This window comes from Balaenoptera physalus (genome assembly GCF_965194825.1).
Source record: "Balaenoptera physalus genome assembly, chromosome: 6".
Lineage (NCBI taxonomy): Eukaryota > Metazoa > Chordata > Mammalia > Artiodactyla > Balaenopteridae > Balaenoptera > Balaenoptera physalus.
The window spans coordinates 110202425-110226703 of NC_138885.1; the positions used below are offsets into that span (position 1 = coordinate 110202425).

Here is a 24279-nt window from a genome sequence, read left to right on the forward strand (position 1 = left end):
GACACGGGTTCGAGCCCTGGTCTGGGAAGATCCCACATGCCACGGAGCAACTAGGCCCGTGAACCACAATTACTGAGCCTGCGCGTCTGGAGCCTGTGCTCCTCAACAAGAGAGGCCGCGATAGTGAGAGGCCCGCGCACCGCGATGAAGAGTGGCCCCCGCTCGCCGGAACTGGAGAAAGCCCTCGCACAGAAACGAAGACCCAACACAGCCATAAAATAAATAAATAAATAAATAAATAAAATTGAAAAGTGTTTAAAAAAAAAAAAATAATTGATGTTTTGGACTATTTCTACTGTCTTGATATTTTTAATAAATAAATAAATGTATTTATTTATTTATGGCTGCATTGGGTCTTCGCTGCTGCACGCGGGCTTTCTCTGGCTGCGGCGGGCGGGGGCTGCTCTTCATTGCGGTGCGCAGGCTTCTCATTGCAGTGGCTGCCCTTGTTGCAGAGCACGGGCTCTAGAGCGCAGGGTCAGTAGTTGTGGCGCACGGGCTTAGTTGCTCCTCGGCATGTGGGATCTTCCCGGACCAGGGCTCAAACCCGTGTCCCCTGCATTGGCAGGCGGATTCTTAACCACTGCGCCACCAGGGAATTCCCTCTTAACTGTTTTTTACTCAGCTTGCAGTTCGTGTGTGTGTGTGTGTGTGTGTGTATGTGTATCACAGTTCAGTCCCATGAGTTTATTAGACAAAGCATCCGTGGCTAACCTGAGAGACCTATACTTGGAAGGTATAATGTGGATTCAGACACTGGATATAGAAAGTACATGAGTTTTTAATATAAATGGTAACGTACATGGAACAACGTAATACTTATGGCTTATGATTTTTGGTGGGTATACAGCAAAATTCACAACTGAAATGAACACATTTAAAATTGATACTTTCTCTGGTACCTTGGTGGTACTTTAGAATAAGATGTTTTTCTACCATAATTTATGTGCAAGTGAAATAGCACCTTTCAGCGCTTGTCATTAGACCTCTCCTACCTTCAGCACATACCTACCTGATTAAAATTTTCTTAGAGTATGTAATAACTAATGAAAACTGAAGAGAAGTTGAATAGCTGAGTAAACACTGATTTTGCCCAAGTGTATGTCCATTACGTTTAAGGATCACGTGTGTAGGTAACAGATGATATTGCTATTAGGAGCCTATCATTAGGAAGCCAATTTTTAAGTAACTCTAAGTTATTAGGGCAAGTTACCCCTTGCCCCAGCAATCTAATCATAGCCCTTAAAGGTTATTACCTTAGGGAACTGTCAGTTAGTGTAGATATCAGCTATCCAAAGTAGCAGTAACTATGAACTATCTAAACGAATGGAGATGTGTGGCTTATCAATGATGCTTTTTTTGTTTTTTTAAGGTCCGAACATTTTTTTTCCCCCCTAATTATACCTATGTTCTACCTGATTGACTTTCCTAGGCCATTTCCAGATTGTGTGACGACAAATACAAAGACGTGTGTAGAGCTGCTATGAGAAGGTCTTTCAGCGCTGATCATTTCATTGGTATTCGGCGCTCCAATGCCATCCTCTCTTAAGGGAGAAGTGAGGGGTTGTAACATCATAAACCCCTCGAAACAAAGACTGGAGAAATATCACCTCTCCTGCTCAGAAACCAGCAAAGTTAGTATTTTCACCTTAAAGAAAGACATTGAATTCAAGAGACTCATGGACAAGCGAAGATTATGCTCATAGGAAAGAACGGGACCTCGTCAATGTAACACGCTCTTCTGTCCTTTTTATTGTAAACAGAGTTACAAAAACCACTCCAAAGCTAAAAGCTCCCAATCCACGCACAGATATCTGCTCCCAATCCACGCACAGATATCTGATAGCTGTGAGCTATGTGACGTTTTTTAATTAATAGTTTAAATTTTTAGACTTTAAAGACACTAGCTATATAACTTCTATGTTTTTCTTACCTCACTGTCCCATACTGCTGCATATTCCTTTAGAATCAGTGCAGTATTACCATCAAAAAATGGGACTCCAAAAAAAAAAAAAAGTAAAAAAACAAAAAAAGAAAAAAAAAACAAAAAAACAAAAAAAAAAACAAAAAAGAAAAAAAACACAAAAAAAAACACAAAAAAAAAACAAAAAAAAAAACATGGGACTCCTAACAACTCATAAAGCCAAACTTCGGAACAGACTGTTGTAGCATCGTTAGGTTTTGCAGGGTTCTTCCTCCCTACTATATCATTGAAGCTGCTAGTCATTATTGGCAATCAATTTAAACCAAAAAGCTGCTGAATAACACATGTCATCCAAATTCTTTGCAGGCAGTACTTATTAGCATATTAGCATGTTTGCGATCATAAACAGAGAAAGTAGGTTATTTCCTTCTATTGGGTCCGTGCTGCATTTCTTGTTAACTATAATGGTGCTTCTGATTTTGTGATGATTTTCCTCTTTGTTATATACTTGTGTTAAAGGATATTTTCATAATTCCAGCCAACATGGTGGTCCAGTAATTAACAAGCCGGTGATGAAATAGAAGGTGTCCCAAAAGTCTTAGAACAATTTTAAGCTTTAATATAGTGTGCTTGGATACTCCAGAACAGTGTCGCAGAAGTATAAATGCTAGACTGGCAAAACATCACTTGAAACTTTAATCGAATTTCTTCTAAACTCATTTTCTTTTGTACATTTTAAACATTAAGCTTTTATTTTTTTATTTTTTATTTTTTTAAATGAATTAATTTATTTAATGGCGTGTTGGGTCGTTTCTGTGTGAGGGCTTTCTCTAGTTGTGGCAAGCGGGGGCCACTCTTCATCGCGGTGCGCGGGCCTCTCACTGTCGCAGGCTCTCTTGTTGGGGACACAGGTTGGAGCCCTGGCTTGGGAAGACCCGTGAGCCACAATTACTGAGCCTGCGCGTCTGGAGCCTGTGCTCCGCAACAAGAGAGGCCGCGATAATGAGAGACCCGCGCACCGCGATGAAGAGTGGCCCCCGCTTGCCACAACTAGAGAAAGCCCTCGCACAGAAACGAAGACCCAACACAGCCATAAATAAATAAATACATAAATTTTAAAAAATAAAACAATAAACGCTTAACGTTTAAAATTTACAAAACTAAATGAGTTTAGAAGAAATTCGATTAAACTTTCAAATGATGTTTCATAAGTTTGTGGCATTTATACTTCTACAAGTATCAAAGCTTAAAATTGCACTAAGACTTGAGGGGATACCTCCCCTCCTCTTTTTAAAATAGTCCTTTGCAAGGCTGGGCTGCTTACCTGCTTGATCACCTAAGTTTCTTTTTTCTAGATTTGGTAAAGGAATTATGAACAACAGTGTTAATTCACATGTAATAAATTGAAAAGAACTGGACCCTAGTAGTAGTGACAGGAGAGTAAGTGATACGAAACAGCTTTTCTATCCTGTGTGTTAACCTGGCTGTAGGTGTCTCACTTCAAGTTCTATGTAAGAGGAAACATATAAACCTTAGGAACCCTTACCTCAGGCTTTAAAAGGCAGGGAGGTCCAGTAATCAGTCTTTTTGGAGATTGGTAACGATGTCACCTAAACTTGAAATATTAAAAAAAAAAAAAAAAAAAAAGTGTTCTCAACTATGTGAAATCTTTCTCCTCCTACCTTCTCAAATGTAATCCTAGGAATTTTGCCTGTAAACAAAGCATTTCTGGGCCAGAAGTACTTTCTCTCTTTATAGCAAGGCTTCACATTATACTGAGTGCTGCAGGTTCCATCATTTTTAAGGGACAGAGACATAAATGATAAATTATGGTATATAAAATACTACAATCTACCACCTCAAAAAATATTGTTTATGGAGTTTGGAGCTTGGAAATTCAAGTACTGATTGCAGTTTTATTTTGAAAAGAATGCTACAACTTATGTGGTTTTTCTTCCTCATGTTTATATTAAAAGAAAAGCTAATAAACTCTGTTTTAATTAAAATATATGGCTACTGTGTTTGTAACACTTCTCACTGTTCACATAACATTACAACTCTGCCTAACTCAAATGTTTTCAGTCAGCTCTGATAGTCGGGCCTTAAAGCATTTTCCAACTAACCATTCATAAGTTGTTTTGACCCCTGCCTTTAGTTAAGATGTAGACATTTATTTCTTCAGCTTACGCTCTTTTCAACCTGAAGATAATCTAGTCCACTTAAAATCACTGGCTACAGTGCTCAGTGGCATAATGCATTAGATGGCATTTTTGAATTGTTTGTTATGGTGCCAAGATGGAAATGCACATTGAAAGATAAAAGTAGGTAAATCCACAGAGAAAGGAATTACAGGAATACTGTAGAATCAGAACTTGTTGTTTGAGGGTTTCAAGCAATTGAACAGGAAAGAAAATGGAAGAACAGGAAGCAGTAGAATTGTGGTTGCTGTTAAGAGGGTGACTTTTAAACAAGCCACGTAATTTGACTTTAACATGCTATTTCACTTAACATTCAGTTGGAAATATACCAGATCTCTCAAGTTTCTTTTAGACCCTAGCCACTGCACTTGAGCAATATTCCATCAGTCCTGATAGTATTGCCGTAGTATTTCCTTCACCTTAGTTACCTTCCTAAGGTCACATCTTTAACTTTGTTCTTGTTAAGTTGCTGATGAGGAGAAATGATCTGATTTAGTACAGAAGGGAAAAAAAATCGATCACAAGTCACTGTTTATATCAATAGTTTGCACCGCGTAGTAATATGCCAGTTACTAAGCAGAAATGCTGACATATCTCGAGTGGTCGAAGGTTTGAAAAAAAAAAAAATTGGGGGTAGAAACATTGGGCATGACTGTAGCTTCAAGAACAAGTTGGTAGAATAAGGGGAATCGCTAAAAATTGCTTTTCCCCTTCAGCTTTAATTCTAGAGGCAATACAGCCATTTTAATAAATGGGAAATTGAGGCAACTTAAGGTAAAAATTTAAACATCACAAAGTAGGTTCTCCAACAAATATGGGGCATGGAAACTAGTTATTAATAGGGTGGCAACTATGGCATTTTTTTCCAGATTTTTATACCGAGGAAGGGTTTGTTCCCTAAAGTAGTAAGACTATAAAAGAATATCTGACTACCTGAACTCAAATTTTATTTTTTCGCTTTTTAAGAAAAATTATTTTTCTCTATTGGAATACTGACATCTGTGCAATTTTAACTCTGGTATACCGTGAACTGAACTTTATTCTTTACAAGGAAAAGACAAAAGTTTGAAATGTATGTTTGAACCAAATTAAATTGCCATTTTTGTATGTTAAATTCATGTGGTTGACCCTAAGACAACTTCTTAGGGCCCAGTGTTTCTGGTTAAGAGAAATTTTTTCCACCCTGTATCAGATTCCATCATGACCCTATGCTTTCACATTTACTCCTAATGTACCCTGTATGCCCATTCTTGAAATTCAACAGCACTAAATCCTAGTTTTACAACAGGTCAAATTTCATTTCTTAGTTTTCCCATTCTATAAAATATACCATTCCTTGATTTTTGAAAAATGCTGAAGCCAGTATTTACTGGAAAACAATTCACTCTGTATTCAGGTTATGCAATGTTTTTGGAAATGTTTACCTATAGCGTGTAGGTTAGCTAAAATCTTTCATCACCCAAGACTTCTCTCTAACCACATGTAAAATGACTACGACTGTTCCCTCACCCAGAAGCCGCATTCTTGAGTATAGAGCTATTTGGTAAAGCACTTGACAGCTGGTAGGGGCTCTCCCAGGGGTAAGTGCTAATTTCTATGCAGAATCTGTAGATTACACCCAGCATCTATCAAGTTAAGGATTAGATCACCTAAAATCTTAACTGTTAGCCACTCACCAGCCTGGCCAGCCTGACACCGTGCCAGCAAGAATACAAAAGATCTAGGAGCCCTTCAGAGACACCTGGTCCCTTGTACACAGGTGCAATCTGTTTGGCTTCTGAGGCAATTTCCACTAGTCCGTTTTAAATGGGTTTGGCAGATGAGATAACATGTACTTCATGTGAAAGAAATGTTATGAATACCAGTTTATGGTTTAGGATCGCTAACATGCAGAAAGAACCAGGAAAGTGAAGTAGTATAGAAATTAAGAGAAATCCAGAGTCAAATGAAAAGAGGTGAATGTTCTTTAAAAAAAAAAAAAAAAAAAAAAAGGAACAGGTTAGGTGATTACTTAACTGCTGTGAGGGCAGCTAAATAATTTGAATGTGATTAGAGAAAGTCAGTGACAGCCTCAGAACCTAAGGTCCTCAAGAATATGTCGATCTCTACTTCAAGACCTCAAATTACTCTGCTAGCTTTTTCTTACAACATCTATTCCTTCATCTTACCGTTCTCAATTCTACTGACCTTTACTTCTAGCTCCCCAGATGGTGGCCCTTTATCTCCTCACTGTGGGAACCGACTCTTCCAAACGCAGGGCATCAGTGTTTTGTCCACCTCCCACTGCCCTCTCTCAACAAGGTCATCTCAGCTTCACCCTTTGACTCTCTGCTCGTGTCCAATGTGGCAGTGCTTGATGTTGGTTACTACTATGAGCCATTTCTAAAACACTATCACCAGGTTCCAGGAAATACAGGATTTCTATGGCTCACGGGCTAACTGGCCCCTTGTAATCCCCTTTAATCAACTACTTGAGCCCTCCTGTGTTCCCACAAAGTAGTTGTTCCCAATTTGCTGCACTCACTCCCCTGATCTGCCCACATCCCTAGATGTATCTCCTCAGGCTAGGCAGCAACCCCACCTTCCAAACTCCAAAACTCATTTCATCTGGCATTAGGAATAGATGCCTCACTTCTTAAGGTAACCCCTCTCATCTAAGGGAGAGGATTCCATCCCAACTCTTCAAATCAAATTTCTATATCCAACACCCCCACCACCAGGATGGTGGTGAGGATGGGGCAATTTGACCTTCCTCAGCCCTTGACATGTCCTAGTGTTTCTCAAGATGTGGTCTCCAGACCACCTGCCTCTCATGGGCTGAAAGTCCCTGTAAGAAATGAAGCTTCTCTAAATGCAACGCGGAATCCTAGAACAGATAAAGAACATCAGTGGAAAATCTGGTGAAATCCAAATGAAGTCTGGAGTTAACAGTAGTGCGTTAATGTTGACTTCTTAGTTTAACAAATGTGCTATGATAATATGTTAATATTAGGGCAAAACGGATATATCTTTGCAACTTTTCTGTAAACCTAAAATCATTCTAAAAGTTTACTAAAACAGAACAAAAAGACCTAATTCTTGGATCCCAAATTCATCTCAATTCCTGGAGCTGAAGCCTGAGAATCTACATTTCTAATAGGAACCCCAAATGATTCTTATGCAGACACAAATTTGAAAACTAGTCTTTCAATTCCCTTTCCATTCCATGCCTGAATGGTTGCTTCCTCCTTGGTTTACTTACCTTAACCTGATTTCATCTTTTAGATCCTCTCAACCCTAAAATATAAGTACTATCATTATCCCCCTTTCACAGATGAGAAAGTACTAAGATGCAGTACAAAAACGAAGTACTAAGAGCTTAAGTAATTTGTTCAGGATCAACAGCCCATGAATGATGGAGCTGGGAGTTGAATCCCTAATCAGTCTAGCTCCCAAATCTATGCACAGAACCATTCTACTTCCTCTCATTCTGTTGCACGTAAGAGCTCTGTAACTAAATCACTAAAAGAAGCATTATTACCTATTTCTCCAACTTCCTAAGTCCAACAGTGCCCCCCTTTTCCACTGGGGGGAATGAACAATGAGAAAGCATTGGGAAGATGTGCCAACTAGAGACCTGGACGGGTAAGGCACAGTGGCTCTTGCACCAGGATCCAGCTCAACTGCTGTATTTTCTGTTCTCCCAAATGCCCTAACATGTACCAATCTAATAATGCTCATAGTACTCACTTTGATGCTAAATTAATTATCTCACGTTTACTAAGCATCTGTCCAGATTGTCAGGGAAGTGCCAACTCTAAATCAATTGACAGTTGGCCCTCCGTATCCACAGGTTCTGCATCAGTGGATTCAACCAACCATGGACTGAAAATACTTAGGGAAAAAAATTTCAGAAAGTTACAGAAAGCAAAACTTGAATTTGCTGCACACCACCAACCATTTGCATTATATTTACAGCTACTTACTTAGGATTTGTATTTGGTGTTATAAGTAATCTAGACATGACTTAAAGTATAAAGGAGGGTGCGGGGGAAGATGGGAGGATTGTGCGTAGGTTATATGTAAATACTGCACCGTTTTCTATAAGGGACTTGAGCATCCATGGAGTTTGGTATGGGGTGGCACGGGGGGGAGGGAGACTACTGGAACCAATGACCCACAAATACAGAGGGAGAACCATATATCCTCTTATCTTATCTGGGTTCCCTGACTTGTATTTAGACCTTAATACAAAGTTGTGGATCTAACTGCTGAATGATGAAGTTTTGGGAGTTTCTGACTGCAAACCAGACACACACAACAACAGCAGCACTTCTATCCAAATTGCTTCAGTACAGAGTATAGATGGAGGGTTGATAAAATAGAACACAATCTCAGGTAATGTCTCTGTTCTTATGTGTATTTTCCTTCATTTCTTCAAGTGAATCATGAAACAATCACAGGATAAGCAGGAGAAACCTATGAAGTATATTCAGTCAGGTAAAACATGTTTTCATTAGTTCTCCTTCTGGTGATTGGAATTTCTTTGATTTTATTATCAATAAAAACGTTGCCACTTATATTCAAAGTACATCCGAGAAATCTGATCATGAAGTTAGAATGCACATACCTCCTTCAGATACTCTTAGAAAACAGTGTCTCTCCATGAAAGCATGAGAAAACTACTTGTACAGCATCTTATTTGCTTTACCATTGCTTTAATGCACTTTAAAATTTAGCTACATTAATTGGGAACAAAGAAACAAAAATAGACATTTCTTTGTTTTTCATAAATAACTACTCTCCATATTTGATAAAAATCTCAAAGCATTATTTTAACTTCCCACAAATATAATACATACAATTTTTTTTTTCTGAAATAATAAGGTCAGCAAATTAAGTATCTTGGCACTAATATAACCACATACAACTGCTATTCTACTGACTTCCAGGAACAAAACAAAAACAGAAAACTTCTTATCAAGATGCTCTGGGTTTCCTTTTGCTAGTGTTAGGGATCCGGAATTATAATCATCTGCCAGTAATAATTTTATAGATTCTAGTTGATTGTCTACAAATAAAATATCGCTGGCTCTGCTTTGTGAGTTCTGGATTTGACATGACACTGACAATACAGCATGGGACAGGCACTATACACACATGGAAATCAGGAAAAGTACTGAATGCCCTGGACTCGAACTACTGACTCAGTATGTGCCTCACTTGGCTCAGTAATAAATTCACCTGCACCAAACCCGTATCAAAAGTCACTAAATCTCTCATATATATAATATATATTATTTATATACACACCCACAACACATACACGCTATACATACAGTTTGTAACAACATGAAGTAATATTGTCTTCAAATGATGTACCACAGACTGAAATAAATCCTGTAATTGTCATCAAGCTGCTAGAAGCTTTTGAGAGTTCTGAGCCAGGTTACTTAGTTACTTTCATCCTGCCTACCCTTCATTCACCCTGCTTTAATGTCTTGGTAGCTTTTTCTTTCAAAACCACCCTCCTCAACCCAGGCGTATTTTTTTCCCAGGATCACTTGATCGGACTTTGGAGGCAAGAGAGAGCATGCAGGGGGAGCAGGAAATCCTCAGCCACTGTACCTCACACCTGCCTAGATTTGTGATGTTCTCTGTCCTGTTGGCCACATTCGGTGTTAGAAAGCAGTTATTCAAAGCTTTGTCCCTCCTACCCCCCTTGGTCTTTCTGTAGAGCACAAAAGTGAAAGAAGCCTCTTTAGCAGGGGTAGCAGTTCATTAAAATATACAACTACATTTCCTAGCTCTGGGGTTCCCATTCTGTACTTGAGACTGCAGGTCACGGATGCTGTTATTAAGGTGCGCTGTGGGCTCCATGAGGTTTTCTCCCGGCAGCCGGTGTCGGGATTAGTGCAGCCCTAGCCCAGGAGGAAACGGCCTAATGAATACCAACTTGGAAACAGTGGTGTCAGCACGTTATTTAAGCTTGTACATTGCTCACAATTACACACAACACACACACAGGCTTATCACTGGAAATGACTACGAGAAAACATGACAAAGGTTTGCAAGGACAAACCAATAAGGCACCAAGAATACTTATTTTTCAGCCAATTTAGACAGCTTCAAAGTGTGAGGTTAATAATATAAATTAAAATGACTTCCTAAGTCTTATCAACTGATTTACTGAGAGGTCACATATTAGTTCCTTCTAAATCTTTACCCCCTAATCTGTGATGGGAGACGTTGCTTACAATTGAACCATGAAAGGGACAGCCCAAAAGCTGTACATGTGAAACTAAACTGGGCCTTAAATCCTCACTAAAATCACAGAGCTGGCTGTGAAGAAGCTGCTAAACCACCCCACAACCTTCCAGTTTATAATTGTTTTCATGAGTGTGGATTGTTTGCCTAATAAAAATAAAAATCAGAAGAAAACAGCATATGAGATGGAAATAGGGGGCGACCATAAATAGATGGGCTTCTCTGCCCTGGGTAGCGGGAGGGGTGGCTGAGGTAAGACTTGAGGGAAGCAGGTGGGCTTCATCTTTGAGGGAAGGGAGGGGGAGAGCAGCGGTGAGAACAGAGGCTGAAAACAGAGGCAGCTCTGAGAGTTGGCCTGGACCTAGACCTCCAAATGCATTACCTGTATTGCCTCTCCTTGGCTTAGTATCCTTTGTCTTAACTGTCTTTTTTTTTTTTTTTAAAGTAAATTGGTTGTTCTTTTTAGGTTTGGTATGTTGCCAAAATGAAAAATAGTTGTTTTAACAGGAAGAATTAAATCACTTCAACCACATCATCCCACAACTTTTAGATACATTCTGCATCATCTTTACACTCCTCCACAAAAAAAAAAAAAAAAAGGAAGAGGAAAAACCCAAATTAGTCACAATGACCTAAGGCAGCAGAATAATCTTTGTACTTTCTGGGAAGAAATGTTAACTGAGGGAAGAGGTCAAGGTGATCAGAAAAGTTCCTCATTTGAAAAACAAGAGAGGAACTGGCCCTCAGGCAGGGGATCTATTTCAAGGTTCTAAGAAGCTTCTGAACAAGTAGAGGAATTAGATGTGCAAAAAGTTCTGTAGCTCTGTGTACAAGGTTTTGTCGAATATACTGAAATTTTGATTCAGAGGATGAGTGTGTAAGAGCAGTGCATTTTTATAAACGTGAATAGCTTCTGAAAGTCCATGAAAACTATAACACCAGGCTTCTTTCCACCAGCAAAGTGCTTAAATACACTATGGAAACTATACACTTGTTTACTTAATATCCATAATGTAAAAACTGACCTGGGCTTAAATCTGACTTTTCCAACTTTGGTATAAATGAAGCGCAAATCCCTACACTTGCTGTTTTTCTAGGGAGACATCCTCAAATTTTAATTGTTTTTGCCATTTTAGCTTCTTAAATTTAGTCCCCACTCAGTCCTGGTCACTGGTATTCTGCTGGCCAATGCACTGTCACCCCCTTCCCCAGTAATGGCCTCACACTCTTCTTGAATGAATGGTTAAATAGATTAGGAAAGCAAACAGAATTTTTAACAGTAAAGTATGTATGCGTGGTGTGTGTACGTGTGTATTCATCAATACATAGACTTTAATATATAAATGAGGGAATGGTTCAACAGATTAGAAAAGCAAACAGAATTCTCTAACAGTAAAGTGTGTGCTCATCACTATATAGGCTTTCTCAGAAGAGGAGGAAGAGAAAAATATATTAAGGTGAGGCGGGGGGGAAACAGCTTTCCTTTTGCTACACTGATCCATGTTTTAAAAGCTTATGCAAGGGTGTTATGGGTCTCATTTGTTTTCAGAGGCCGCAGAGGGCAGTGTCTCGATGCTTTTGGAATATCTGGCTGTAATCTAGTCCAAAGTCCAGGGACACTTATTTTCCCCCATCGCTGCCAGTGTGTGTTCACAGGACTGCATGGTGCGCGCCCGCCGCCGCGTCCCGCCCGCCGCTCTTCTCCTCCCCTGCAGGGGGATCCGCGCTCCAGCGGACTCCTGGGGGCGGTGGCGGTTCTCCCGGGACGCGCCGGGCTCCGCTCCTCCCCCGCGCTCTAGCACCCTTTGGCCCACCTCCGGCGGGTATTGAACTGCGCGCGGCGGCGGCGGCGCTGGCCGCAGTGGAGTCACGGCCTCGGGCTGACTGGCCTCTCCCGCCCAGCCTGGGTCACCTGCTTCTAATGCCCGCCGGGAGGCTCCGCCCCGGCCCCGCCCCTTACAAAGAGGGTTTGAATTGTTTCCCGCTCCCCCCACCCCTTCCTTCTACTGGAAGAAGGCGGCAAAAAGGCAGGAGGGCCTGAGTTCTTGAGGGACTCAGGACTGCACTTTAGGGCTGAGTCGTTCTTGTGTCCTGGATCCCACTTACACAGACTGGGAGACAAAATTGCAGAATAGCCCTCTTCCTCCTGCTTATCAACAAGACTTTGTGAGAAATAATCCCAGCCTCAAAGTTAAAAGAAATAAATATAAATCTCTTCACAAACATTAAAACCGTTAATAAATATGTTTAAAATGTACTTTACCTCTTTCATTCCCTGGGAGTCTACAGGTGCTTATATTTTTTTGGTTTTTTTGGAACTACTTGGCACTCAGTGTCGGCAAACATCCCAGGGTTGAAAGTAGTGGGAGTTGAAAAGCTATGGAATAGCAATCAAAAAGAAAGGGAAACCCTCAGTGGAAAGTATGCACAGATTGTGAACATGCCAAGAGAGGCTGCCTCATTCTGTGGCCTGTATGCAACATGTGTATTATTGGGGATGGACAAGTGTTGGCTAATAATAAAAATTATTTGAAGTTGGAGAATGTTAATCACTCATGCTGGAATTGAACCAGAATACATGTGTTATTTCACTTGGTTCTGACTCAAAGGATGTTATCTCCTAGTCTGTAAACCTCTCCCTTCTTAATCAACAGGGAGATGTTATTTTTGCGTGGAGATCTCTAATAATAGTAGTAATAATAGCGGGAAAACTTGGCCAAAAGAAACGTATTTTGCATTGTATAGCTTTTTGTATCATTTGAATTTTTGCTTTTCTGCATATAGTATTTCACTTTAAAGGCAGTTTAAAATATGCTGTTTAACATGTATTAGGCAGGGTGCTACATAATTCATTTCAGTTAGCTCATTTGATCCTCACAACAATCAGATGGAACTGGCATCATAATGGCTTCCTTGAAGTTGCATGTTTAGTCCATGGAAAGGACAGAAATCACAGTTTTCTTCTGAGTCATAGTTATTGTTTAACAAACTGGAAAACACTGAATTATTTTTAAAGATGCAATTTTTAAGCAACTAGAACATTGCCAGGCATTCTTAGCTATTAATTCACTCATCTATCCTTCCATCTAGCCAGCCATCCATCCATCCATCCAAAAACACCAAATTTCTGACGTGAAGACACTACTGTTATATTAAACGTGTTGCTACAAAGTGGAATTCATGAGGTTCAACTTAAATTATTGTCCAAGGTGTACTTATTAATTGATGAAAATACGGAGGATCATGCCAAACATTCCATCCAGTAAGACTGTGACATTTTGAAAGTTTTGAAGTATTGGTTTTGGATTTTGTAATCAGAGAATAGTTATGGCATTTCTAATCTTACTATACTTGTATTGATTATACATATTGAGACACTTGAGAGTTCAATGCTATAGGAATGACTGGACAGGTAGCCTCTCTATACTCTTCAGTATCTTGATAATCAAGCCTGGAACAGTGTGCTGCCCATAGATGCCTTTGGTAAATATTTGTGAAATAAATGGATGAATAAATGGCAACTGAGATTAACTTTTTAAACTTTAGCAAGTGGCATTGAATCCTTGGATAAAGCTTACCTTATGAGCTATATATATCTCTGAGGTTGACCCTACCCTGTTAAATGCAGCATGAGTCCAAACCTTGGCTCTTCCTTTACTAGCTGCCACTTTGGACAAGTCACACGACAGCTCCAGGTCCTCTTTCCTCATCTGTAAAGTGGAGTTACCCCTCATAGAGTTGTAGTGAGGGGTAAATGAATTTATATGGTGAAGAGCTTAAAACCATGTCTAGCACCTCGTAACTCTATTTAAGTCTGTTATTAGTTTCTACTGGGTTCATGCTATTTTTCTGTTTTCCCACTCTATTTTCTTTTGTGTATCACTTTAATAATGGGGAAAAAGTTACATTTTTTAGATGTACAGGCATACCTCAGAGATATTGTGGGTTTGCTTCCAGACCACTGCAATAAAGGAAATATCACAATAAAGTGAGTCACATGGATTTTTTGGTTTTCCAGTAATGTCTATAAAACTTATGTTTACACTATTCTTCAGTCTATTAAGTGTGCAAGAGCATTCTGTCTTTTAAAAAAGTACATATTTTAATTTAAAAATACTTTATTTCTCAAAAATGCTAACCATCATCTGACAACTCAGGGTTGTCACAAACCTTCAATTTGTGAAAAAGCAAAGTCTGCAAAGCGCAATCAAATGAGGTATGCCTGTACTTTATGTCTGAGCACACTCCCAGCTGTCACCAGCTATCTCTAGCATTTAGATATTAGCTAGATTTCATGCCAAAGCAGGGATCATTTCACTTGCCCTGGATCAAAGTGCGTACACCTGACATCAGCAACCAGCCCGCAAGTGTGCGAGCGTGCACAGGGCTGGCACAGGACAGACACCCACAAGCCAACTTGAAATCCCTCACAGGTATTTCCAGACTAGCTTTTTCCATGTCCTAGAGCATTTCTGATAACTCCTCTTCTCATCAGATCAGACACCTCTAGATGAGAAACCCAGACACTAATCAGAGGATTAACATGATGAGTCATTTATCCAGGTTCATAATAAGAATGCCTTGTTCACATTATAAGTGGAATCATTCAACTGTAATCTTTAGTCCTCTCCCCTCCTCCACTGGGGTGGCGATTATAGAAAAGTAAGAGCTTCTTTCTTCTTTCCCAGAGGCGATGGAAGCGCTAATCTTTCCCACCCTCAGCAATGGCTCTCAGCTGCACATTACAATCACCTGGGGAGCCTTAAGATCTACTGATGCTTGGGCCCTACTGAATCAGAATCTCTGGCTGACGGACCCAGACATTGTTTCTTGGTTTCGTTTTATTTGTTTCTTTTTGTTGCCCTTTTGTTTTTAGCTCTCCAGGTGATCCTGATTTTCAGCTAGGGTCGAGAGCCACTGACATAGATGGTTTTGTTATTTCCTCAGCACAGCCCCAAACTTGGGCCTAGCTGGATCTTCTGCAGAAAAGGGTTAATCACATCATGATGTAAAATGGAACACCTCGGGAGAAAGTATAGAGAAGTACGTTCTAGTCTAACTGCATGTGAGTCTGTTTGGGCTGAAGGAAAGTATATGTATATGAAGTAAAAAATATGTAACAGAATTGTGGTACAGTGATGGCACAGTCAACAACAATGGTGGCCGTAACAGTAACTGATGGGTATTGGGCATTTCCAATGTGCATGCACTGTGCTAAGCATTTTACATATATAATCTCTTTTACCCCCAAGAACCCTGTGAGGTTGATATTATCAGCCCCATTTTATAGATTAAGAATCTGAGGTTCAGAAAGTAACTTGCTACACAACGGCACACACCTTCCAACTTGGGTTTTCCTCGCTCCAAAGGCTATGCTGCCATTGATTGCAGGCCTCGTTGTAGGCCCAGCAGTAGAGGGTCCTGAAAACCACCAGATGGTAACTCTTGAGATAAGCAACTTCCCTTGTTCCTTATCATCCTTTTCCTGGGGATCAGGTCAAATTTTCAATTCTGGTGTGGCCTCTTGTGTGGGGGACTAAAGTACGGAAAAGCTGAGGGCTCTGGATTCATCTAGAATCCAGTATAAGTCTAGAGCCACTTGTTCTTTGGGCTTTGCAGACCAGGCATGAGGTGGGGCACCCTTTAGACTAGATTTCAGGACCTGTCTGGTATCTTGGCAGAGGGAGCTTCAGTTCGGTAAATATTGATGCTGCACATGCTGTGAGCCAAACACTGGTGCCAGGGGTGCAAAGATGAAGAGGCATGGGCTTACCAGGCAGGACGTGGTGGGAGCACAGAGGAAGCACCTGGCCCAACCTGGTGGCTCAGGGAAGACCCAGGCTGTGCCTGGAAGGCTGAATATGAATTAGGTGATCTATGAGTCAGGGTTTAGTACAGGAAGAAACCACTCTAGGTGTTTCAAACAGAGAAATATTTAATACTGAGAATCAAACAGAGGCTTACAAAATTGATGAGCTGGAGGGGCAGAAGTCAGGGGGGTACCCCTGGGCTATTGAGTTCATGGGCCTACCACAGTAGCTATGTTCCAGAAGTTGGGATGGTGCTGCAGCAAGGGCGCTTCACACCCATGAAACTGGTGACTAGACACTGAAACAGGACATTGAGTCCAACAGCATTAAATGCCTCTTAACATTATTGCTCAAACCTTGCTGGCCAACAGCAACAGCAACAGAATGATGCCTTCTCCTTGCATCTGCCTCCAAATCTTACACAAGTGCACCTGATTGACTGAACTTATTTCAGATCAAGACCCTAGCTGCAAGGGAGTCTGAAAAAAGTAGTTTGGCAGTTCGCCATCTCTTCAAGCAAATTACTAGAAGGATAGAATGGACGCTGGAGAGGCAATCACTAGTATCCACTATAGGTAAGGAAACTGAGAAGGACTTCCTAGACAGAGGAATCAGCACAAGTAACGGGCACAAGGCCATGAAAGAGCACGATTCAAGTGGTGAACAGCTGGGCATGGCTATGCTATCAGAAGCATGTGAATCAAGGTTTTTACCTGAAAGTGCACTCACGTCTAATCAACATATTTTTGATTAATTAGATTCGTATGTACACTGTACACATGACACTCTTTCCTATTGATACAGCGCTTGATGTATTCAACTGACTACTAGTGCAGAGGAGAAAGGAAAGGAGCAAAAAGCATGAAAAAGAATAAATAAAATTGTTAGGTAATAGTCATCCACAAAGAAAACAGAACATTAACCTTCCCCAAGCCTAATGTTGCAAACACTGTTGATTATGTGCCGAGGAGTCATCTCCCCTTTTTCCTTCCTAACAAAACCCCCGTTATTTGTTTTGTTCTGTTTTGTGGGGGAATCCACCCTTTTCTGCATAGCCCTGTGCTTCAGGAGAGGCAGGAGCTTCAGGTCAAGCCCCAAGGAGTAACACGTGATTAGTCTAACTGCTCGTGTTTCTCCCCTTCTTCTTATCAGCGTTTAGGTTACATACATGCATGGGACACAGTTCTAGCCAATAAGGCGTGGTGTGGGGGCCAGTGTGAGGTAAGTCTGTCAGGGGCTTATGGGAAAGCTCTTACTCCAAAGGAGAAGCAGTCCTCTCCCCTGCTGGGTATTGTTTTGTCTGCCTGTGATGCCTACCACTGTGGGCACCATCTTGCAACCACAAAGGAGCTAAGTTGACCCAGTGAAGAAGGATGGCATTGAGGCTGCCTGAACTGTTGGCCTCCAGACTTGTTGTTATGTGATACGATACGCTGCTTATTTTTTCATACATTTGAGTCCCTGTTTTCTTTCACTTGCAACCAAGAACATTGTAACTACTACTTGCAGTCTGTACACTTAGGATGAGATCTGCCCACTTAAACTTGGCTAATGAAGTCTCTGGAGGAGATTTAAGGAGAAAAATTTATTCCCTTTTTTTTCCACCAGAAAAATTGTTGTTTATCCTTCAAGAGCATTCAAGACCCACTCAAATGTCATTTCTGTCAAGCTGAGTGCTTTGTTATTACCTGTACTCCCACAGCCCTCCCACTACTTCTCTATTACAGCACTTTACTCGTGTACTCTTTCAGCAAATATTTATTGAGTGCCTATTTGGGGCTTGGTAGTGTTTTAGGCACAGGGGTTACAGTAGGAAACTAAATGCATGGAGATTCCAATCTAGTAGAAGACAGACAATGAATGAAAAAATTTTACTGTGATGACTCTTATCAAAGGGAAAAAAAAAAGAATTCTTGCAAAAGAGGGGGAAATAACTACCTTGAAATTTATTTTATTGTACTGTGATTCTCTGTTCATATGTCAGTTTTTTTCCACTAGATTGTGTGTTCTTGTAACCTCACATCACCCACCACTTCCCTGGGGGATTGCATTTTCCAAAGATGGCTGCGAAAACCTCTCCCATCCCACAGGTTTTTCTGCAATGTGATCTTGCCATTCCCCATAGGGGAGGGATGTAGGCGGTCCTAAGTCTCCTCCTCTTGAATCTCAGTGGGCTTGTGACGGTTTGGACCCATGGACTGTGTTGGAAGTGATGCTCTAAAACTTCCATGGATAGGTCATAAAAGGCCGTGTAGTTTCTACCTGGGTCTCTTGGGACACTTGTTTTTTGGAAGTGCTTTTTCTTGGGACACTCCCTCTTGACACCTACATATAGATGCTCCACTTGACAGTCCCAGCTGAGTGAGCCTTCAAGTCATCCCAGGTTAGGTAAAGAAGCTTCCAGATGATTCCAGCCCCCAACCTCAAGTCATTCCTAGTTGTTCAAGTCTTCCCAACTGAGGCCCCAGATGTCATGAATCAGAGACAAGCCATCCCTGCTGTGCCCTCTCCAAATTCCTGATCCACCGTATCCATGTGCATAATAAAATGCCTGTTGGTTCACACCACTACTTTGGAGTGGTTTGTTACACAGCAGCAATGACTGGAACCCCCCAGATCTGCCTTTCTGTGAAATTTTAATCCAGTAGACAACTTTTTTTCTTTTCACCTGACCCAGTTGGTGATCAACTTATGCACTGAAGCTTGAGAACTTTCATCCATCTTACTTTCATCCCATTGAGTGTCGCTGTTGATGATATGCATGTGAAATGTCTAATCTTTTAAAACACAAATCTTCACCATTGATCTTAATATCCTGCTGCAGTGAGTTCCCCAGTTCAATTGTGTGTAGTGGGGAAAAAGTGCCTCCTTTTATCCATTTTAAACATGCTTCCTTTTCATCTCATCTTGTCCTCTTGCTCTTCCCCAAGTAAAGTGATTTCCATTTTGTGGGTACCTAGACACAGAGAACTGAGTTGAGACAATAATCTTTCTTTGGTTACCCAGAAGGCCTCGGGCGTGCTGCGACGGGGAGCAGTGGATTTTAGCTGGTGACTTAAAGGTGGTGGAACACTGTATTCTAATTAGTCACAAGTTTAGTTCCAAGCTTTCAAAAAATAGTCTAGATTCTGCAAGACACAGTAGGTGTCCTCTTGTGGTGCTGGGAAGTAGAGCACAGTAGAGAGGGAAGAGCATTGGCCAGTACATAGGCAATCCGGATTCAAGTCTCGTCTTGTGAGCCAGCTGTGTGCCCTTGGGCATAACACTTAGCCTCTCTGGACCTCATTCTCCTCAACTATAGAGTGAAGAGATTCAACCAGAGGGTTCTGGAGCACCCTTTTGCCTCTAACTTTGTATGAATTCTATGTATTTGCCAGTCATTTTGAAACATCTACTACATAAATCCACGGGAAGGAAAAGTTTGTATTCCAAACAGTTTGCCATTTTAGCTTCAAAGTGGAGTTGGAGAGAGCCACCACTCCCCCCTAACAAATTTTCTAGTTTTTAGAAAACTAATGTTATCGTTTTCCAAAAACACAATCCAAATTAGGCTTCAATTACCAAAAATATATCCTGCTGTGACTGTTAAGTGACAGGTCTTGCAACCTGAGTCCTTTTAGTTTGGGGGTGCACCCCAGGGCTCCCATCAGCCTTGCTTTCATGAGCCTATCAATTCTCACGGTGCCATTGCTCCATGTTTGCATGGGGACAACTCCATTCTAAGTGATGAGAGTGAATGGATGGGGTGAACTGCTGCTGCATATGGCCACCTTGGGGAGGAAAAAGAATATTGTCCCAGTGAGCAGTCCAGTAGGAACTATTCAAGGGAATCTCTAGAAATCTGAAATCTCTTCCCAATTCTTTCTCCCCCTACAGAAGAAAAAAGGCAGTTACCATGTGGGACTTGGGGAAAGCATTCAGTCTCACTCAACCTGGACTCATTTCACTAATTTTCTGGTCTGCTTAATACTTCTTCAACAGTTGTGATTCTTAGAACTTCGTGGGCTCTAACCCACTTCTTAAGCTCTGCATCCTGTTTTGTCTTACTGAATTTTCTCTTTCCAATCCCAGGTGGGTGGGGGAAATGCTTCTCATCTCTGATTTTAAAATTCATTCCAGAATCTCCACTATTGAAGTGCTACCATGCATTGAGAGGACAGATTGCTTTCACTGTTGGCTTAACAAACTCTATCAATAGCAACAAGTAGCATGACGAGGTTCTACTCAACAGAAACTTACTTGTAAGGTTAAGAAAACCCCTGCGGTCCTTAGACAAAACTTCAGGTAACAAGTAGGAGAATAACAGCAGTAAAAGTAATAAAAAATATATCTAGTGTTTAGAAGAGCTTTTTGAAAATATTCTAAAGAAGAACCCTCCCACACTTCCCTGAATAAGATATCTCATATGTGATCACACATATCCACTTCCTTATCATCAGTATCATATGCGAGGATGTTTTGACGTTTTTGTGAAGGCTTTCAAGGAAGGCTTGAAAACAACACAGCAGCATCTATAATGCATAATACTGTCAGTTGTATCAATGGGAAAACTGAAGATCATGTAGGATGAATCACTTGGTTATTATTTGCTTGTTTAAGTTATTTGGGTAAAACAAGTCAGAAGTGTCGCTTGTTTCTTAGAGCGGTGCTACCCCTGCGAGGCTGCCTTCATGTGCTCAGTGACTCCTTGATTGTAGCTAAAAGGGGGACCCAGGGTTCCACACACCACATTCTGTTCCCCCTTCTGTCATTCCTGCTCACACTCTAGTGGGGGGATGAGTTTGAAGGCTTGTTGTCTTCAAAACCCTTCTGTCTATGTGGGCTATGCTGCATCATTGCTTGTTGCCCAAAGGCGCTCTGCAAAGATAATTTACTGCCTAAGAAAGTGGTATATACAGAACTGGTCAAGCCATGGGTTGCACTTTTTACAAAATTAATAAACAATTTTTTAAAGCAGTTTTAGGTTTACAGAAAATTGAGCAGATAGGGCTTCCCTGGTGGTGCAGTGGTTAAGAGTCTGCCTGCCAATGCACGGGACACGGGTTCGAGCCCTGGTCCGGGAAGATCCCGCAGGCCGTGGAGCAACTAAGCCCATGCGCCACTACTGATCTCGAGTGCCACAACTACTGAAGCCCACGAGCCACAACTACTGAGCCCACGTGCCGCAACTACTGAAGCCTGTGTGCTGCTACTGAAGCCCATGAGGCACAACTACCGAACCCACGTGCCACAACTACTGAAGCCCGCACACCTAGAGCCCATGCTCCACAAGAAGAGAAGCCACCGGAACGAGAAGCCCGCACACCGCAACCAAGAGTGGCCCCCTGCTCGCCGCAGCTAGAGAAAACCCACGCACAGCGACAAAGACCCAACGCAGCCAAAAATAAATAAAATTAAAGAGAAAAAAAAAAGAAACGCAGCCAGGCCTTGGCCGGGCTGGGCCAGGCAGCAGACCTCCAGCAGCTCACAGGGGTAGGGTCCCTGCTTCGCTCAACAGGCAGCAGGCTTCCTTTGACTTGACCCTCACATTTCCAACTTCCTTTCAGAGTTCGGGGACCTGCACAGCTGGCCCGTGTACAGGGACCTGGCCCTCTCCAAGGAGACAATCTTTGGAGAGAGCCGTTCCTGCAGCACCGAGCAAGTGGAAAGCACCCTAGGCCAGGGTTTCTCAGCCTTGGCACCAGTGACATTTGGGGCTGGGTGGCACCGCTGTTGGGACCGTCCTGTGCACTGCAGGGTGTTGGGCAGCATTCCTGGTCTCCGCCCAAGAGATGAGGGGAGTGCCTCCCTCCCTGGGACAACCCAAACCATCTTCAGACATTGCCAAGAGTCGCCGGGGGGAAGATCCCCCTTCAGTGAGAACCAGAGCCCTTGAAGGCTCCTCACTGGAGCCTAGTCCAGTTCTGGAATGTTCCGGAGCCAAGTGTGAACTCTGACTCCTTTTGATGCGTCCTGGTGGACAAGAAATGGAAGAACCAATCATAACAGAGAGCACGAGAAAAGAACTTGCAGATGTGCAAGCTCACGAGTTTAACCGACTCACTCAGACGGCCTTTGGGAAGATGAAAAAAAACTGTTCCTGTGCAACGTCAGGCCTCACGTGAAAGGGGTCTTTACCATTTTCACTCAGCAGGGCTGTCATTTCTAGGGACTCAAGATGGATGTGCGATAATTTTTCCAAGAGCAACAAGAACCACAGCAGTACTAATAATGACAGGGGTTAAATCAATATGATTTTAACGAATATCAAGGCTGGTACAAGGGAATTCCCTGGCGGTCCAGGGGTTAGGACTCCGTGCTTCGACTGCAGGGGGATGGCTTCAATCCCTGGTCAGGGAATTAAGATCCCGCATGCCAGGCGGCACAGCCAGGAAAAAAAAAAAAAAAAGCTGGTACCAGTGTGGCTCCCTTTACTTTCATGAACCCACTTAAAAGATCCCCTCTGTCATCTCCATCTTCCCGTTCCCTTCCTCGACCTTCTGTCACTCCCAGGTGCAGAAGTGCTCACATCCAGCGTGGGAAATGGCTGTGGGCTCCCTCCTTGCTGTCTTCTAGGGGGGTGGGGGGGGGGGGCGGGCAGGGACTAAAAGGCTGACTTGTTGAGAGGAGGTCAGGGTGTAAACCAGCTAGCAGTCCCATGCTGCTCACTTCTCTTCACGGCCGCACGGGGATCCTAGCCCGCCAGATCCGGAACCCCCAAATGCAGAGGGCATCCCGTGCTGCGTAAAGGAAAATGACAACCAGCTCTTAGCGACTCACGGCCCCGTCGTTTCCTCCCTCAGCCTCGCAAGAATAAACAGGGCATGCTTTCGAGTCCCTTCTCAGCTCACATACGGGATCTGAAAAGTCAATCTAATTATTCTGGTTCCGATTTCCAGTTCTATCGGTAAGCGTCGACACAAGATATGTCAAGGCCAGTCCCTAGAAGACGTAAAATCGGAATCCTAGAAGCTGCGCCTTCGCTACCCCACAGGCAGGTGTCCTAAAGCCCCTTTCACACCAAATTTAAGACTGGAGTTTGCGACGAGGCCTGGGTGGGCTTCCCAGTGCATCGACGGTGGAGATACAGTCCGCAAAGTTCAGCTCTGTTACAGCTTCTTGCATCACGTTGTTGTGGAGATGAATTCTGTTATAACAAGACGCCTCAATTCTCTGCTGAAAAGGAATTTATCTGACACCTCCCTCCCCCTCTCTGTGGTTTTATTTTCCATGGCTGGAACACAGAGTAATTCACACATTCACAAATATTTAGGGGAAAAAAACACAAAACAATAAACTGCCTGGAACTGGAACAAAATGCCTGCTACTCTTCGCTTTAAGGCATTTTACATTAAATAGGATCCAAAATCCCCCCGGGGTTTCAAGTTTGCCAGAGAGCTTATTTTTGTGAATGATTTCAACTTAACTCCTAGGATAACTGTCTTATTAAATTGCTGACACATCTGTCCCACTTAAATCTATGGTTTCTGCAAACAGGATAAAAATGACTTCCACAGAATAGAAGCATCATGGTTTCATTTCTTTTTCCTCTTATTATCAATGTTATCTGTTTGGCAAGCTGTCCGACCTTCCTCAGGATGACAGAGGTCGCAAGACTTTGCAGTATCCTTAGAAGAAACGGCCCGTTCAGTTCCACGATGCCAGGAGCGGCCTCGCTGCCGAAGCGGCCCCTGCACCTGCCGCGGCGACCCGTCTGTGCTCGAGCACAGGACGCCGCTTGTCTGACTGCAGCATCCCGTTCCGGTCTGCACCACCGACAGAGCCCTTTTCGGCCCCGCATCTCCCAGGGCTCCTTCCCGCTTCCTCCAGCTTGGCGCGATGCAGCGCTCAGCCTCGACCCTCAAACGTGCACGCGGTCCTCACGACGCCCCGTCGTTCTCGGGACCAGGGCCAGCTCCCACGGCAGCAGCTTGCTTTGGGGGGAGGGCTGGGGGTGCTGGGAGGTGGGGGACCGCCTCCAGCTGGGGTGCGTGCCGGGCCGTTTACTACACCCAGGAAACGTTCTTAAGAATTCCCTCACGGCCCTAACGAGACGTGGGTGCCCCTCTGCGGCTACCCAGCGGACACGGGCTCGACACTGCCAAGACGGGTTCGCAAAAAA

General features: G+C 42.5%; 1 long non-coding RNA gene across 1 annotated transcript in view; it reads left to right on the forward strand.

Moving 5' to 3' along the window:
- The first annotated feature begins 1921 nt into the window (after positions 1-1921).
- LOC309662635 overlaps positions 1922-24279 on the forward strand; it is a 930148-nt gene continuing 907790 nt past the window's right edge. Inside the window, exon 1 of the long non-coding RNA XR_014264824.1 lies at positions 1922-2342. This is a non-coding gene — a long non-coding RNA (uncharacterized lncRNA). The remainder of the gene's footprint in view (positions 2343-24279) is intronic.